The following is a 17,043-nucleotide window of genomic DNA, read 5'->3' on the forward strand; positions in this document are numbered from 1 at the left end:
CAGAATCAAATTATCTGCCACTGAGCTAACATGCTGTAATGAGTTGTATTCACATTCACTGTCATGTGGACATCATCCCCTACTGAGTCTTGATCTTGATCAAATTAAGAAAGGGAAATATGATTACTGACTCTGAAGTTACTGGTCTTTTTGGGAATGTGATGTAAATGCATTAAAGTTACGTGTTGGATGGCAGTAGAATATTTTTTTTAAAAAGCACTTCACCTCAGACACTAGGGAGCACCAATAGTGAAACTGGAGACCTCTTGAAACAAAATCAAATACTCTACCATTAAGAAATTCCATGAACATACTTCAAAGCTGAGGAAGCTCAGGATACCAAGAAAGCAATCGCTGGGTACCCCAAAGAAATATATTTTCACAGAATGCACATTACATCTTTTAATCTGAAAAAGAGAAGAAAATGTGACAAGATATCTGCAATGGCAGGTATTCAAATTTTTCCGAGTTGATACTATCAGTGAGTAAAAGTTGCATAGTCCGTACCGAAATGTCAAGGAGGACCAGGCTATCTCAGTCTTGCTACAAGTGAGCACCCAGAATTGACCTGCTCATCTGCAGACAGCATTTATGATCACTGGGCTGTAATTCTTTTAAGACCTGTGTTCAGGATTGATTTTATCAACACACCAGGCCTTATTCAGTGGTGACAATTGTGTAAACGTATTAAAATAGCAGAAGATATCTATATTTGACTTCTAACTTATTGTATGTTTTCCTTAGGGTGCACTGTAATTGCAAAAGTTTTGTCAAGCAAATTTTCCAAAGTCAAGCAACCAATAGCATTCTGAAGATTTTGATGAAATAGCAACCAATTATGCAGTAGTGACCTCTGGATTTCCAATCAAAGTAAAGATTGCATTGGAACATCTTATTCCTGACTCAAATGATCTTTCACTGATATCACGTCCTGTTAAGGGCTTTGTACGTTTATACTCCCATGAGCACATCATCCCTTACAGAGTCCTGAACTTGATCAAATTTAAAAAAATGCAATATGCTTACTGACACTGAAGTTACTGGAATTTTTTTGAATGTTATATAAATGCACTAAAGTTGCATGGCAATACATGATATTTTTAGAAATAAGAATTCATTGGAGCCACAAGGGGACACCCAGAGTTGAACTGGGGACCTCTTGATCTGCAGTCAAATGCTCTACCATTGAGCTATACCCCCATTGAAAGCCATTTCTGAGGTCACTCAATTGACCGTAAAAGCAGTACTTGGGTGCCCAAGTGCATGTTCCAATGTCAAGCAGCCAAAGGGATTGTCAAGATTGCATTGAGATAGCATCCAATTATGCAGTAGTAACCTCAGGATCATCAGTCAAAGAAAAGATTGTATTTGAACATTTCATTCCAGAATCAAATTATCTGCCACTGAGCTAACATGCTGTAATGAGTTGTATTCACATTCACTGTCATGTGGACATCATCCCCTACTGAGTCTTGATCTTGATCAAATTAAGAAAGGGAAATATGATTACTGACTCTGAAGTTATTGGTCTTTTTGGGAATGTGATGTAAATGCATTAAAGTTACGTGTTGGATGGCAGTAGAATATTTTTTTAAAAAGTACTTCACCTCAGACACTAGGGAGCACCAATTGTTAAACTGGAGACCTCTTGAACCAAAATCAAATACTCTACCACTAAGAAATTCCATGAACATACTTCAAAGCTGAGGAAGCTCAGGATAACCAAGAAAGCAATCGCTGGGTACCCCAAAGAAATATATTTTCACAGAATGCACATTACATCTTTTAATCTGAAAAAGAGAAGAAAATGTGACAAGATATCTGCAATGGCAGGTATTCACATTTTTCCGAGTTGATACTATCAGTGAGTAAAAGTTGCATAGTCCGTACCGAAATGTCAAGGAGGACCAGGCTATCTCACTCTTGCTACAAGTGAGCACCCAGAATTGACCTGCTCATCTGCAGACAGCATTTATGACCACTGGGCTATAATTCTTTTAAGAGCTGTATTCAGGATTGATTTTTTCAACACACCAGGGCTTATTCAGTGGTGACAATTGTGTAAACGTATTAAAATAGCAGAAGATATCTATATTTGACATCTAAGTTATTGCATGTTTTCCTTAGGGTGCACTGTAATTGCAAACGTTTTCTCAAGCAAATTTTCCAAAGTCAAGCAACCAATAGCATTCTGAAGATTTTGATGAAATAGCAACCAATTATGCAGTAGTGACCTCTGGATTTCCAATCAAAGCAAAGATTGCATTGGAACATTTTATTACTGAATCAAATGATCTTTCACTGATCTCACGTCCTGTTAAGGGCTTTGTACATTTATACTCCCATGAGCACATCATCCCTTACAGAGTCCTGAACTTGATCAAATTTAAAAAAATGCAATATGCTTACTGACACTGAAGTTACTGGAATTTTTTTGAATGTTATATAAATGCACTAAAGTTGCATGGCAATACATGATATTTTTAGAAATAAGAAATCATTGGAACCACAAGGGGGCACCCAGAGTTGAACTAGGGACCTCTTGATCTGCAGTCAAATGCTCTACCACTGAGCTATACCCCCATTGAACACCATTTCTGAGGTCACTCAATTGACCGCAAACGCAGTACTTGGGTGCCCAAGTGCATGTTCCAATGTCAAGCAGCCAAAGGGATTGTCAAGATTGCATTGAGATAGCATGCAATTATGCAGTAGTAACCTCAGAATCATCAGTCAAAGAAAAGATTGAATTTGAACATTTTATTCCAGAATCAAATTGTATGCCAATGAGCTAACATGCTGTAAAGAGTTGTATTCACATTCACTGTCATGTGGACATCATCCCCTACTGAGTCTTGAACTTGATCAAATTAAGAAAGGGAAATATGATTACTGACTCTGAAGTTACTGGTCTTTTTGGGAATGTGATGTAAATGCATTAAAGTTGCTTGTTGGATGGCAGTAGAATATTTTTTTTAAAAAGCACTTCACCTCAGACACTAGGGAGCACCAATAGTTAAACTGGAAACCTCTTGAACCAAAATCAAATACTCTACCACTAAGAAATTCCATGAACATACTTCAAAGCTGAGGAAGCTCAGGATACCAAGAAAGCAATCGCTGGGTACCCCAAAGAAATATATTTTCACAGAATGCACATTACATCTTTTAATCTGAAAAAGAGAAGAAAATGTGACAAGATATCTGCAATGGCAGGTATTCACATTTTTCCGAGTTGATACTATCAGTGAGTAAAAGTTGCATAGTGCATACCGAAATGTCAAGGAGGACCAGGCTATCTCACTCTTGCTACAACTGAGCACCCAGAATTGACCTGCTCATCTGCAGACAGCATTTATGACCACTGGGCTATAATTCTTTTAAGAGCTGTATTCAGGATTGATTTTTTCAACACACCAGGGCTTATTCAGTGGTGACAACTGTGTAAACGTATTAAAATAGCAGAAGATATCTATATTTGACATCTAAGTTATTGCATGTTTTCCTTAGGGTGCACTGTAATTGCAAACGTTTTCTCAAGCAAATTTTCCAAAGTCAAGCAACCAATAGCATTCTGAAGATTTTGATGAAATAGCAACCAATTATGCAGTAGTGACCTCTGGATTTCCAATCAAAGAAAAGATTGCTTGGGAACATCTTATTCCTGAATCAAATGATCTTTCACTGATCTCACGTCCTGTTAAGGGCTTTGTACGTTTATACTCCCATGAGCACATCATCCCTTACAGAGTCCTGAACTTGATCAAATTTAAAAAATGCAATATGCTTACTGACACTGAAGTTACTGGAATTTTTTTGAATGTTATATAAATGCACTAAAGTTGCATGGCAATACATGATATTTTTAGAAATAAGAAATCATTGGAGCAACAAGGGGGCACCCAGAGTTGAAATGGGGACCTCTTGATCTGCAGTCAAATGCTCTACCACTGAGCTATACCCCCATTGAGAGCCATATCTGAGGTCACTCAATTGACTGCAAAAGCAGTACTTGGGTGCCCAAGTGCATGTTCCAATGTCAAGCAGCCAATGGGATTGTCAAGATTGCATTGAGATAGCATGCAATTATGCAGTAGTAACCTCAGGATCATCAGTCAAAGAAAAGATTGAATTTGAACATTTTATTCCAGAATCAAATTATCTGCCACTGAGCTAACATGCTGTAAAGAGTTGTATTCACATTCACTGTCATGTGGACATCATCCCCTACTGAGTCTTGAACTTGATCAAATTAAGAAAGGGAAATATGATTACTGACTCTGAAGTTACTGGTCTTTTTGGGAATGTGATGTAAATGCATTAAATTTGCGTGTTGGATGGCAGTAGAATATTTTTTTAAAAAGCACTTCACCTCAGACACTAGGGAGCACCAATAGTTAAAATGGAAACCTCTTGAACCAAAATGAAATACTCTTCCACTAAGAAATTCCATGAACATACTTCAAAGCTGAGGAAGCTCAGGATACCAAGAAAGCAATCGCTGGGTACCCCAAAGAAGTATATTTTCACAGAATGCACATTACATCTTTTAATCTGAAAAAGAGAAGAAAATGTGACAAGATATCTGCAATGGCAGGTATTCAAATTTTTCCGAGTTGATACTATCAGTGAGTAAAAGTTGCATAGTGCATACCGAAATGTCAAGGAGGACCAGGCAATCTCACTCTTGCTACAACTGAGCACCCAGAATTGACCTGCTCATCTGCAGACAGCATTTATGACCACTGGGCTATAATTCTTTTAAGAGCTGTGTTCAGGATTGATTTTTTCAACACACCAGGGCTTATTCAGTGGTGACAATTGTGTAAACGTATTAAAATAGCAGAAGATATCTATATTTGACATCTAAGTTATTGCATGTTTTCCTTAGGGTGCACTGTAATTGCAAACGTTTTCTCTAGCAAATTTTCCAAAGTCGAGCAGCCAATAGCATTCTGAAGATTTTGATGAAATAGCAACCAATTATGCAGTAGTGACCTCTGGATTTCCAATCAAAGCAAAGATTGCATTGGAACATCTTATTCCTGAATCAAATGATCTTTCACTGATCTCACGTCCTGTTAAGGGCTTTGTACGTTTATACTCCCATGAGCACATCATCCCTTACAGAGTCCTGAACTTGATCAAATTTAAAAAAATGCAATACGCTTACTGACACTGAAGTTACTGGAATTTTTTTGAATGTTATATAAATGCACTAAAGTTGCATGGCAATACATGATATTTTTAGAAATAAGAAATCATTGTAGCCACAAGGGGGCACCCAGAGTTGAACTGGGGACCTCTTGATCTGCAGTCAAATGCTCTACCACTGAGCTATACCCCCATTGAAAGCCATTTCTGAGGTCACTCAATTGACCGCAAAAGCAGTACTTGGGTGCCCAAGTGCATGTTCCAATGTCAAGCAGCCAAAGGGATTGTCAAGATTGCATTGAGATAGCATCCAATTATGCAGTAGTAACCTCAGGATCATCAGTCAAAGAAAAGATTGTATTTGAACATTTCATTCCAGAATCAAATTATCAGCCACTGAGCTAACATGCTGTAATGAGTTGTATTCACATTCACTGTCATGTGGACATCATCCCCTACTGAGTCTTGATCTTGATCAAATTAAGAAAGGGAAATATGATTACTGACTCTGAAGTTACTGGTCTTTTTGGGAATGTGATGTAAATGCATTAAAGTTACGTGTTGGATAGCAGTAGAATATTTTTTTTAAAAAGCACTTCACCTCAGACACTAGGGAGCACCAATAGTGAAACTGGAGACCTCTTGAAACAAAATCAAATACTCTACCATTAAGAAATTCCATGAACATACTTCAAAGCTGAGGAAGCTCAGGATACCAAGAAAGCAATCGCTGGGTACCCCAAAGAAATATATTTTCACAGAATGCACATTACATCTTTTAATCTGAAAAAGAGAAGAAAATGTGACAAGATATCTGCAATGGCAGGTATTCAAATTTTTCCGAGTTGATACTATCAGTGAGTAAAAGTTGCATAGTCCGTACCGAAATGTCAAGGAGGACCAGGCTATCTCACTCTTGCTACAAGTGAGCACCCAGAATTGACCTGCTCATCTGCAGACAGCATTTATGACCACTGGGCTATAATTCTTTTAAGAGCTGTATTCAGGATTGATTTTTTCAACACACCAGGGCTTATTCAGTGGTGACAATTGTGTAAACGTATTAAAATAGCAGAAGATATCTATATTTGACATCTAAGTTATTGCATGTTTTCCTTAGGGTGCACTGTAATTGCAAACGTTTTCTCAAGCAAATTTTCCAAAGTCAAGCAACCAATAGCATTCTGAAGATTTTGATGAAATAGCAACCAATTATGCAGTAGTGACCTCTGGATTTCCAATCAAAGCAAAGATTGCATTGGAACATTTTATTACTGAATCAAATGATCTTTCACTGATCTCACGTCCTGTTAAGGGCTTTGTACATTTATACTCCCATGAGCACATCATCCCTTACAGAGTCCTGAACTTGATCAAATTTAAAAAAATGCAATATGCTTACTGACACTGAAGTTACTGGAATTTTTTTGAATGTTATATAAATGCACTAAAGTTGCATGGCAATACATGATATTTTTAGAAATAAGAAATCATTGGAACCACAAGGGGGCACCCAGAGTTGAACTGGGGACCTCTTGATCTGCAGTCAAATGCTCTACCACTGAGCTATACCCCCATTGAACACCATTTCTGAGGTCACTCAATTGACCGCAAACGCAGTACTTGGGTGCCCAAGTGCATGTTCCAATGTCAAGCAGCCAAAGGGATTGTCAAGATTGCATTGAGATAGCATGCAATTATGCAGTAGTAACCTCAGAATCATCAGTCAAAGAAAAGATTGAATTTGAACATTTTATTCCAGAATCAAATTGTCTGCCAATGAGCTAACATGCTGTAAAGAGTTGTATTCACATTCACTGTCATGTGGACATCATCCCCTACTGAGTCTTGAACTTGATCAAATTAAGAAAGGGAAATATGATTACTGACTCTGAAGTTACTGGTCTTTTTGGGAATGTGATGTAAATGCATTAAAGTTGCTTGTTGGATGGCAGTAGAATATTTTTTTTAAAAAGCACTTCACCTCAGACACTAGGGAGCACCAATAGTTAAACTGGAAACCTCTTGAACCAAAATCAAATACTCTACCACTAAGAAATTCCATGAACATACTTCAAAGCTGAGGAAGCTCAGGATACCAAGAAAGCAATCGCTGGGTACCCCAAAGAAATATATTTTCACAGAATGCACATTACATCTTTTAATCTGAAAAAGAGAAGAAAATGTGACAAGATATCTGCAATGGCAGGTATTCACATTTTTCCGAGTTGATACTATCAGTGAGTAAAAGTTGCATAGTGCATACCGAAATGTCAAGGAGGACCAGGCTATCTCACTCTTGCTACAACTGAGCACCCAGAATTGACCTGCTCATCTGCAGACAGCATTTATGACCACTGGGCTATAATTCTTTTAAGAGCTGTATTCAGGATTGATTTTTTCAACACACCAGGGCTTATTCAGTGGTGACAACTGTGTAAACGTATTAAAATAGCAGAAGATATCTATATTTGACATCTAAGTTATTGCATGTTTTCCTTAGGGTGCACTGTAATTGCAAACGTTTTCTCAAGCAAATTTTCCAAAGTCAAGCAACCAATAGCATTCTGAAGATTTTGATGAAATAGCAACCAATTATGCAGTAGTGACCTCTGGATTTCCAATCAAAGAAAAGATTGCTTGGGAACATCTTATTCCTGAATCAAATGATCTTTCACTGATCTCACGTCCTGTTAAGGGCTTTGTACGTTTATACTCCCATGAGCACATCATCCCTTACAGAGTCCTGAACTTGATCAAATTTAAAAAATGCAATATGCTTACTGACACTGAAGTTACTGGAATTTTTTTGAATGTTATATAAATGCACTAAAGTTGCATGGCAATACATGATATTTTTAGAAATAAGAAATCATTGGAGCAACAAGGGGGCACCCAGAGTTGAAATGGGGACCTCTTGATTTGCAGTCAAATGCTCTACCACTGAGCTATACCCCCATTGAGAGCCATATCTGAGGTCACTCAATTGACTGCAAAAGCAGTACTTGGGTGCCCAAGTGCATGTTCCAATGTCAAGCAGCCAATGGGATTGTCAAGATTGCATTGAGATAGCATGCAATTATGCAGTAGTAACCTCAGGATCATCAGTCAAAGAAAAGATTGAATTTGAACATTTTATTCCAGAATCAAATTATCTGCCACTGAGCTAACATGCTGTAAAGAGTTGTATTCACATTCACTGTCATGTGGACATCATCCCCTACTGAGTCTTGAACTTGATCAAATTAAGAAAGGGAAATATGATTACTGACTCTGAAGTTACTGGTCTTTTTGGGAATGTGATGTAAATGCATTAAATTTGCGTGTTGGATGGCAGTAGAATATTTTTTTAAAAAGCACTTCACCTCAGACACTAGGGAGCACCAATAGTTAAAATGGAAACCTCTTGAACCAAAATGAAATACTCTTCCACTAAGAAATTCCATGAACATACTTCAAAGCTGAGGAAGCTCAGGATACCAAGAAAGCAATCGCTGGGTACCCCAAAGAAGTATATTTTCACAGAATGCACATTACATCTTTTAATCTGAAAAAGAGAAGAAAATGTGACAAGATATCTGCAATGGCAGGTATTCACATTTTTCCGAGTTGATACTATCAGTGAGTAAAAGTTGCATAGTGCATACCGAAATGTCAAGGAGGACCAGGCTATCTCACTCTTGCTACAACTGAGCACCCAGAATTGACCTGCTCATCTGCAGACAGCATTTATGACCACTGGGCTATAATTCTTTTAAGAGCTGTATTCAGGATTGATTTTTTCAACACACCAGGGCTTATTCAGTGGTGACAACTGTGTAAACGTATTAAAATAGCAGAAGATATCTATATTTGACATCTAAGTTATTGCATGTTTTCCTTAGGGTGCACTGTAATTGCAAACGTTTTCTCAAGCAAATTTTCCAAAGTCAAGCAACCAATAGCATTCTGAAGATTTTGATGAAATAGCAACCAATTATGCAGTAGTGACCTCTGGATTTCCAATCAAAGAAAAGATTGCTTGGGAACATCTTATTCCTGAATCAAATGATCTTTCACTGATCTCACGTCCTGTTAAGGGCTTTGTACGTTTATACTCCCATGAGCACATCATCCCTTACAGAGTCCTGAACTTGATCAAATTTAAAAAATGCAATATGCTTACTGACACTGAAGTTACTGGAATTTTTTTGAATGTTATATAAATGCACTAAAGTTGCATGGCAATACATGATATTTTTAGAAATAAGAAATCATTGGAGCAACAAGGGGGCACCCAGAGTTGAAATGGGGACCTCTTGATTTGCAGTCAAATGCTCTACCACTGAGCTATACCCCCATTGAGAGCCATATCTGAGGTCACTCAATTGACTGCAAAAGCAGTACTTGGGTGCCCAAGTGCATGTTCCAATGTCAAGCAGCCAATGGGATTGTCAAGATTGCATTGAGATAGCATGCAATTATGCAGTAGTAACCTCAGGATCATCAGTCAAAGAAAAGATTGAATTTGAACATTTTATTCCAGAATCAAATTATCTGCCACTGAGCTAACATGCTGTAAAGAGTTGTATTCACATTCACTGTCATGTGGACATCATCCCCTACTGAGTCTTGAACTTGATCAAATTAAGAAAGGGAAATATGATTACTGACTCTGAAGTTACTGGTCTTTTTGGGAATGTGATGTAAATGCATTAAATTTGCGTGTTGGATGGCAGTAGAATATTTTTTTAAAAAGCACTTCACCTCAGACACTAGGGAGCACCAATAGTTAAAATGGAAACCTCTTGAACCAAAATGAAATACTCTTCCACTAAGAAATTCCATGAACATACTTCAAAGCTGAGGAAGCTCAGGATACCAAGAAAGCAATCGCTGGGTACCCCAAAGAAGTATATTTTCACAGAATGCACATTACATCTTTTAATCTGAAAAAGAGAAGAAAATGTGACAAGATATCTGCAATGGCAGGTATTCAAATTTTTCCGAGTTGATACTATCAGTGAGTAAAAGTTGCATAGTGCATACCGAAATGTCAAGGAGGACCAGGCTATCTCACTCTTGCTACAACTGAGCACCCAGAATTGACCTGCTCATCTGCAGACAGCATTTATGACCACTGGGCTATAATTCTTTTAAGAGCTGTGTTCAGGATTGATTTTTTCAACACAACAGGGCTTATTCAGTGGTGACAATTGTGTAAACGTATTAAAATAGCAGAAGATATCTATATTTGACATCTAAGTTATTGCATGTTTTCCTTAGGGTGCACTGTAATTGCAAACGTTTTCTCAAGCAAATTTTCCAAAGTCAAGCAACCAATAGCATTCTGAAGATTTTGATGAAATAGCAACCAATTATGCAGTAGTGACCTCTGGATTTCCAATCAAAGCAAAGATTGCATTGGAACATCTTATTCCTGAATCAAATGATCTTTCACTGATCTCACATCCTGTTAAGGGCTTTGTACGATTATACTCCCATGAGCACATCATCCCTTACAGAGTCCTGAACTTGATCAAATTTTAAAAAATGCAATATGCTTACTGACACTGAAGTTACTGGAATTTTTTTGAATGTTATATAAATGCACTAAAGTTGCATGGCAATACATGATATTTTTAGAAATAAGAAATCATTGGAGCCACAAGGGGGCACCCAGAGTTGAACTGGGGACCTCTTGATCTGCAGTCAAATGCTCTACCACTGAGCTATACCCCCATTGAAAGCCATTTCTGAGGTCACTCAATTGACCGCAAAAGCAGTACTTGGGTGCCCAAGTGCATGTTCCAATGTCAAGCAGCCAAAGGGATTGTCAAGATTGCATTGAGATAGCATGCAATTATGCAGTAGTAACCTCAGAATCATCAGTCAAAGAAAAGATTGAATTTGAACATTTTATTCCAGAATCAAATTGTCTGCCACTGAGCTAACATGCTGTAAAGAGTTGTATTCACATTCACTGTCATGTGGACATCATCCCCTACTGAGTCTTGAATTTGATCAAATTAAGAAAGGGAAATATGATTACTGACTCTGAAGTTACTGGTCTTTTTGGGAATGTGATGTAAATGCATTAAAGTTGCTTGTTGGATGGCAGTAGAATATTTTTTTAAAAAGCACTTCACCTCAGACACTAGGGAGCACCAATAGTTAAACTGGAAACCTCTTGAACCAAAATCAAATACTCTACCACTAAGAAATTCCATGAACATACTTCAAAGCTGAGGAAGCTCAGGATACCAAGAAAGCAATCGCTGGGTACCCCAAAGAAATATATTTTCACAGAATGCACATTACATCTTTTAATCTGAAAAAGAGAAGAAAATGTGACAAGATATCTGCAATGGCAGGTATTCAAATTTTTCCGAGTTGATACTATCAGTGAGTAAAAGTTGCATAGTGCATACCGAAATGTCAAGGAGGACCAGGCTATCTCACTCTTGCTACAACTGAGCACCCAGAATTGACCTGCTCATCTGCAGACAGTATTTATGACCACTGGGCTATAATTCTTTTAAGAGCTGTATTCAGGATTGATTTTTTCAACACACCAGGGCTTATTCAGTGGTGACAATTGTGTAAACGTATTAAAATAGCAGAAGATATCTATATTTGACATCTAAGTTATTGCATGTTTTCCTTAGGGTGCACTGTAATTGCAAACGTTTTCTCAAGCAAATTTTCCAAAGTCAAGCAACCAATAGCATTCTGAAGATTTTGATGAAATAGCAACCAATTATGCAGTAGTGACCTCTGGATTTCCAATCAAAGCAAAGATTGCATTGGAACATCTTATTCCTGAATCAAATGATCTTTCACTGATCTCACATCCTGTTAAGGGCTTTGTACGATTATACTCCCATGAGCACATCATCCCTTACAGAGTCCTGAACTTGATCAAATTTTAAAAAATGCAATATGCTTACTGACACTGAAGTTACTGGAATTTTTTTGAATGTTATATAAATGCACTAAAGTTGCATGGCAATACATGATATTTTTAGAAATAAGAAATCATTGGAGCCACAAGGGGGCACCCAGAGTTGAACTGGGGACCTCTTGATCTGCAGTCAAATGCTCTACCACTGAGCTATACCCCCATTGAAAGCCATTTCTGAGGTCACTCAATTGACCGCAAAAGCAGTACTTGGGTGCCCAAGTGCATGTTCCAATGTCAAGCAGCCAAAGGGATTGTCAAGATTGCATTGAGATAGCATGCAATTATGCAGTAGTAACCTCAGAATCATCAGTCAAAGAAAAGATTGAATTTGAACATTTTATTCCAGAATCAAATTGTCTGCCACTGAGCTAACATGCTGTAAAGAGTTGTATTCACATTCACTGTCATGTGGACATCATCCCCTACTGAGTCTTGAATTTGTTCAAATTAAGAAAGGGAAATATGATTACTGACTCTGAAGTTACTGGTCTTTTTGGGAATGTGATGTAAATGCATTAAAGTTGCTTGTTGGATGGCAGTAGAATATTTTTTTAAAAAGCACTTCACCTCAGACACTAGGGAGCACCAATAGTTAAACTGGAAACCTCTTGAACCAAAATCAAATACTCTACCACTAAGAAATTCCATGAACATACTTCAAAGCTGAGGAAGCTCAGGATACCAAGAAAGCAATCGCTGGGTACCCCAAAGAAATATATTTTCACAGAATGCACATTACATCTTTTAATCTGAAAAAGAGAAGAAAATGTGACAAGATATCTGCAATGGCAGGTATTCAAATTTTTCCGAGTTGATACTATCAGTGAGTAAAAGTTGCATAGTGCATACCGAAATGTCAAGGAGGACCAGGCTATCTCACTCTTGCTACAACTGAGCACCCAGAATTGACCTGCTCATCTGCAGACAGTATTTATGACCACTGGGCTATAATTCTTTTAAGAGCTGTATTCAGGATTGATTTTTTCAACACACCAGGGCTTATTCAGTGGTGACAATTGTGTAAACGTATTAAAATAGCAGAAGATATCTATATTTGACATCTAAGTTATTGCATGTTTTCCTTAGGGTGCACTGTAATTGCAAACGTTTTCTCAAGCAAATTTTCCAAAGTCAAGCAACCAATAGCATTCTGAAGATTTTGATGAAATAGCAACCAATTATGCAGTAGTGACCTCTGGATTTCCAATCAAAGCAAAGATTGCATTGGAACATCTTATTCCTGAATCAAATGATCTTTCACTGATCTCACGTACTGTTAAGGGCTATGTACGTTTATACTCCCATGAGCACATCATCCCTTACAGAGTCCTGAACTTAATCAAATTTTAAAAAATGCAATATGCTTACTGACACTGAAGTTACTGGAATTTTTTTGAATGTTATATAAATGCACTAAAGTTGCATGGCAATACATGATATTTTTAGAAATAAGAAATCATTGGAGCCACAAGGGGGCACCCAGAGTTGAAATGGGGACCTCTTGATCTGCAGTCAAATGCTCTACCACTGAGCTATACCCCCATTGAAAGCCATTTCTGAGGTCACTCAATTGACCGCAAAAGCAGTACTTGGGTGCCCAAGTGCATGTTCCAATGTCAAGCAGCCAAAGGGATTGTCAAGATTGCATTGAGATAGCATGCAATTATGCAGTAGTAACCTCAGAATCATCAGTCAAAGAAAAGATTGAATTTGAACATTTTATTCCAGAATCAAATTGTCTGCCACTGAGCTAACATGCTGTAAAGAGTTGTATTCACATTCACTGTCATGTGGACATCATCCCCTACTGAGTCTTGAATTTGATCAAATTAAGAAAGGGAAATATGATTACTGACTCTGAAGTTACTGGTCTTTTTGGGAATGTGATGTAAATGCATTAAAGTTGCTTGTTGGATGGCAGTAGAATATTTTTTTAAAAAGCACTTCACCTCAGACACTAGGGAGCACCAATAGTTTAACTGGAAACCTCTTGAACCAAAATCAAATACTCTACCACTAAGAAATTCCATGAACATACTTCAAAGCTGAGGAAGCTCAGGATACCAAGAAAGCAATCGCTGGGTACCCCAAAGAAATATATTTTCACAGAATGCACATTACATCTTTTAATCTGAAAAAGAGAAGAAAATGTGACAAGATATCTGCAATGGCAGGTATTCAAATTTTTCCGAGTTGATACTATCAGTGAGTAAAAGTTGCATAGTGCATACCGAAATGTCAAGGAGGACCAGGCTATCTCACTCTTGCTACAACTGAGCACCCAGAATTGACCTGCTCATCTGCAGACAGTATTTATGACCACTGGGCTATAATTCTTTTAAGAGCTGTATTCAGGATTGATTTTTTCAACACACCAGGGCTTATTCAGTGGTGACAATTGTGTAAACGTATTAAAATAGCAGAAGATATCTATATTTGACATCTAAGTTATTGCATGTTTTCCTTAGGGTGCACTGTAATTGCAAACGTTTTCTCAAGCAAATTTTCCAAAGTCAAGCAACCAATAGCATTCTGAAGATTTTGATGAAATAGCAACCAATTATGCAGTAGTGACCTCTGGATTTCCAATCAAAGCAAAGATTGCATTGGAACATCTTATTCCTGAATCAAATGATCTTTCACTGATCTCACGTACTGTTAAGGGCTATGTACGTTTATACTCCCATGAGCACATCATCTCTTACAGAGTCCTGAACTTAATCAAATTTTAAAAAATGCAATATGCTTACTGACACTGAAGTTACTGGAATTTTTTTGAATGTTATATAAATGCACTAAAGTTGCATGGCAATACATGATATTTTTAGAAATAAGAAATCATTGGAGCCACAAGGGGGCACCCAGAGTTGAACTGGGGACCTCTTGATCTGCAGTCAAATGCTCTACCTCTGAGCTATACCCCCATTGAAAGCCATTTCTGAGGTCACTCAATTGACCGCAAAAGCAGTACTTGGGTGCCCAAGTGCATGTTCCAATGTCAAGCAGCCAAAGGGATTGTCAAGATTGCATTGAGATAACATCCAATTATGCAGTAGTAACCTCAGAATCATCAGTCAAAGAAAAGATTGAATTTGAACATTTTATTCCAGAATCAAATTGTCTGCCACTGAGCTAACATGCTGTAAAGAGTTGTATTCACATTCACTGTCATGTGGACATCATCCCCTACTGAGTCTTGAACTTGATCAAATTAAGAAAGGGAAATATGATTACTGACTCTGAAGTTACTGGTCTTTTTGGGAATGTGATGTAAATGCATTAAAGTTGCTTGTTGGATGGCAGTAGAATATTTTTTTAAAAAGCACTTCACCTCAGACACTAGGGAGCACCAATAGTTAAACTGGAAACCTCTTGAACCAAAATCAAATACTCTACCACTAAGAAATTCCATGAATATACTTCAAAGCTGAGGAAGCTCAGGATACCAAGAAAGCAATCGCTGGGTACCCCAAAGAAATATATTTTCACAGAATGCACATTACATCTTTTAATCTGAAAAAGAGAAGAAAATGTGACAAGATATCTGCAATGGCAGGTATTCAAATTTTTCCGAGTTGATACTATCAGTGAGTAAAAGTTGCATAGTGCATACCGAAATGTCAAGGAGGACCAGGCTATCTCACTCTTGCTACAACTGAGCACCCAGAATTGACCTGCTCATCTGCAGACAGCATTTATGACCACTGGGCTATAATTCTTTTAAGAGCTGTGTTCAGGATTGATTTTTTCAACACACCAGGGCTTATTCAGTGGTGACAATTGTGTAAACGTATTAAAATAGCAGAAGATATCTATATTTCACATCTAAGTTATTGCATGTTTTCCTTAGGGTGCACTGTAATTGCAAACGTTTTGTCAAGCAAATTTTCCAAAGTCAAGCAACCAATAGCATTCTGAAGATTTTGATGAAATAGCAACCAATTATGCAGTAGTTACCTCTGGATTTCCAATCAAAGTAAAGATTGCTTGGGAACATCTTATTCCTGAATCAAATGATCTTTCACTGATCTCACGTCCTGTTAAGGGCTTTGTACGTTTATACTCCCATGAGCACATCATCCCTTACAGAGTCTTGAACTTGATCAAATTTTAAAAAATGCAATATGCTTACTGACACTGAAGTTACTGGAATTTTTTTGAATGTTATATAAATGCACTAAAGTTGCATGGCAATACATGATATTTTTAGAAATAAGAAATCATTGGAGCCACAAGGGGGCACCCAGAGTTCAACTGGGGACCTCTTGATCTGCAGTCAAATGCTCTACCACTGAGCTATACCCCCATCGAAAGCCATTTCTGAGGTCACTCAATTGACCGCAAAAGCAGTACTTGGGTGCCCAAGTGCATGTTCCAATGTCAAGCAGCCAAAGGGATTGTCAAGATTGCATTGAGATAGCATGCAATTATGCAGTAGTAACCTCAGAATCATCAGTCAAAGAAAAGATTGAATTTGAACATTTTATTCCAGAATCAAATTGTCTGCCACTGAGCTAACATGCTGTAAAGAGTTGTATTCACATTCACTGTCATGTGGACATCATCCCCTACTGAGTCTTGAATTTGATCAAATTAAGAAAGGGAAATATGATTACTGACTCTGAAGTTACTGGTCTTTTTGGGAATGTGATGTAAATGCATTAAAGTTGCTTGTTGGATGGCAGTAGAAAATTTTTTTAAAAAGCACTTCACCTCAGACACTAGGGAGCACCAATAGTTAAACTGGAAACCTCTTGAACCAAAATCAAATACTCTACCACTAAGAAATTCCATGAACATACTTCAAAGCTGAGGAAGCTCAGGATACCAAGAAAGCAATCGCTGGGTACCCCAAAGAAATATATTTTCACAGAATGCACATTACATCTTTTAATCTGAAAAAGAGAAGAAAATGTGACAAGATATCTGCAATGGCAGGTATTCAA

At 37.6% G+C, this 17,043-nt stretch overlaps 12 non-coding genes across 12 annotated transcripts; all 12 read right to left on the bottom strand.

Annotated features, from left to right (window-relative positions):
• Nucleotides 1-1,128: 1,128 nt before the first annotated feature.
• Nucleotides 1,129-1,200, bottom strand: trnac-gca (transfer RNA cysteine (anticodon GCA)). The gene has a single exon. It is a non-coding gene; the product is annotated as a tRNA-Cys (tRNA).
• Nucleotides 1,201-2,511: 1,311 nt separating this feature from the next.
• On the bottom strand, nucleotides 2,512-2,583 carry trnac-gca (transfer RNA cysteine (anticodon GCA)). The gene has a single exon. It is a non-coding gene; the product is annotated as a tRNA-Cys (tRNA).
• Nucleotides 2,584-3,893: 1,310 nt separating this feature from the next.
• Nucleotides 3,894-3,965, bottom strand: trnac-gca (transfer RNA cysteine (anticodon GCA)). Its single transcript has one exon. It is a non-coding gene; the product is annotated as a tRNA-Cys (tRNA).
• A 1,310-nt stretch (nucleotides 3,966-5,275) lies between these two features.
• Nucleotides 5,276-5,347, bottom strand: trnac-gca (transfer RNA cysteine (anticodon GCA)). The gene has a single exon. It is a non-coding gene; the product is annotated as a tRNA-Cys (tRNA).
• Nucleotides 5,348-6,658: 1,311 nt separating this feature from the next.
• Nucleotides 6,659-6,730, bottom strand: trnac-gca (transfer RNA cysteine (anticodon GCA)). The gene has a single exon. It is a non-coding gene; the product is annotated as a tRNA-Cys (tRNA).
• A 1,310-nt stretch (nucleotides 6,731-8,040) lies between these two features.
• trnac-gca (transfer RNA cysteine (anticodon GCA)) lies at nucleotides 8,041-8,112 on the bottom strand. Its single transcript has one exon. It is a non-coding gene; the product is annotated as a tRNA-Cys (tRNA).
• A 1,309-nt stretch (nucleotides 8,113-9,421) lies between these two features.
• trnac-gca (transfer RNA cysteine (anticodon GCA)) lies at nucleotides 9,422-9,493 on the bottom strand. Its single transcript has one exon. It is a non-coding gene; the product is annotated as a tRNA-Cys (tRNA).
• Nucleotides 9,494-10,803: 1,310 nt separating this feature from the next.
• trnac-gca (transfer RNA cysteine (anticodon GCA)) lies at nucleotides 10,804-10,875 on the bottom strand. Its single transcript has one exon. It is a non-coding gene; the product is annotated as a tRNA-Cys (tRNA).
• A 1,310-nt stretch (nucleotides 10,876-12,185) lies between these two features.
• trnac-gca (transfer RNA cysteine (anticodon GCA)) lies at nucleotides 12,186-12,257 on the bottom strand. The gene has a single exon. It is a non-coding gene; the product is annotated as a tRNA-Cys (tRNA).
• A 1,310-nt stretch (nucleotides 12,258-13,567) lies between these two features.
• On the bottom strand, nucleotides 13,568-13,639 carry trnac-gca (transfer RNA cysteine (anticodon GCA)). The gene has a single exon. It is a non-coding gene; the product is annotated as a tRNA-Cys (tRNA).
• A 1,310-nt stretch (nucleotides 13,640-14,949) lies between these two features.
• On the bottom strand, nucleotides 14,950-15,021 carry trnac-gca (transfer RNA cysteine (anticodon GCA)). The gene has a single exon. It is a non-coding gene; the product is annotated as a tRNA-Cys (tRNA).
• Nucleotides 15,022-16,331: 1,310 nt separating this feature from the next.
• On the bottom strand, nucleotides 16,332-16,403 carry trnac-gca (transfer RNA cysteine (anticodon GCA)). The gene has a single exon. It is a non-coding gene; the product is annotated as a tRNA-Cys (tRNA).
• Nucleotides 16,404-17,043: the final 640 nt, after the last annotated feature.

Source organism: Electrophorus electricus, chromosome 7, assembly GCF_041902795.1.
Source record: "Electrophorus electricus isolate QZ-2024a chromosome 7, ASM4190279v1, whole genome shotgun sequence".
Classification (NCBI taxonomy): Eukaryota; Metazoa; Chordata; class Actinopteri; order Gymnotiformes; family Gymnotidae; genus Electrophorus; species Electrophorus electricus.